This window comes from Alligator sinensis, unplaced genomic scaffold (assembly GCF_000455745.1).
Source record: "Alligator sinensis unplaced genomic scaffold, ASM45574v1 scaffold1226_1, whole genome shotgun sequence".
NCBI classification, from domain to species: Eukaryota; Metazoa; Chordata; order Crocodylia; family Alligatoridae; genus Alligator; species Alligator sinensis.
In genome coordinates, this window is record NW_005842447.1 from 174306 (window position 1) to 175771 (window position 1466).

The window sequence follows — 1466 nt, forward strand, 5'->3', positions numbered from 1 at the left end:
GGGCAGCTCAGGGCTATGGCGGGGGCGGGGTGGGGGGGAGTGGGAAGGGAGCGGCGCTTGCAAGGATAATGGACTCCCTCAGCCCTGCCTGGCTAGGGGTGCGGGTGGCTTCCGACTTTTTGGGGAGCAGGAGTTAAGGGGGGGTGCACCCTGAGCGCAGTGGTGCACCCCTGAGTGTGGCAATGCATCCCCTGAGTGCGCCGGTGCACCCCCCGAGTGTAGTGATGCACCCGTGAGTGGGGTGGTGCACCCCCCAAGTGTGGCAATGCATCCCCTGAGTGTGACCGTGCACCCTGAGTGTAGTGATGCACCCCTGAGTGGGGGGGTGCACACCCTGAGCGCAGCAGTGCATCCCCTGAGTGTGGCGGTGCACCCCCCAAGTGTGGTGGTGCACCCTGAGTGTGGCAGTGCACCCCAAGTGTGTTGGTGCACCCCGAGTGTGGCAGTGAACCCCTGAGTGTGGCAGTGTACCCCAAGTGTGGTGGTGCACCCCGAGTGTGGCGGTGCACCCCCAAGTGTGGAGGTGCACCCCGAGTGTGGTGGTGCACCCCCCCAAGTGTGGCAATGCACCCCTGAGTGGGGCGGTGCACTCTGTGTGTGGCAATGCACCCCCAAGTGTGGTGGTGCGCCCCCAAGTGTGGCAATGGACCCCTGAGTGTGGCAGTGCACCCCAAGTGTGGTGGTGCACCCCAAGTGTGGCAATGCACCCCCGAGTGTGGTGGTGCACCCCCCCGTGTGGCAGTGCACCCCAAGTGTGGTGGTGCACCCATCCAAGTGTGGCAATGCACCCCTGAGTGTGGCAGTGCACCCCCCCGAGTGTGGCAGTGTACCCCCTGAGAAAAGGCACCGCCGACACTGACACTGCCGGTGGCGCCCGCGGGTGGTCATTGCTCGCCGCAGACACTGCCAGCAGTGTTGGGGGTCTGCGATCGCTGCTGACCAACAACGACACTGCCAGCAGGCGGGCACCAAGCTCGCCTCTGGGGGCACTTGGTGTTGATGCCTTGGAATAACCAGAAACGAGGGTCAGGAGCCGATGGAGCAGGTGTAGGTTGGGCATCAGAAAGAATCTGGAACGGGCTCCCAAGGGAGGTGGTGCTCTCCCCTACCCTGGGGGGTCTTCAAGAGGAGACTGGGCAAGCACCGAGGAAGGCTTGATTTGGCCGTGCAAATCTGAGAGACCAGTATTTAATTCTAATGACTACGGGACTAAAGAAACGTCTTTTCCTTTTTTTAAGCTACTTTGTTGTGTGTTTTTATACACAAGCTCTAGACAGTTAATGCACATTCTAGTAAAGTTATGTTTTTGCTTTGAATAATGCAGCCCTAGGTTCCTAATTTACTGAAGTTTATTTTTACCTTGAGGAAAATGTGTGTTGTGTTTTATGGGATGATGCACCTGCACTCCCCCTTTCAAAGTCCTAGAGGAGCCCATGCTTTGGTTAGTTTATAAGGTACAAATCTAC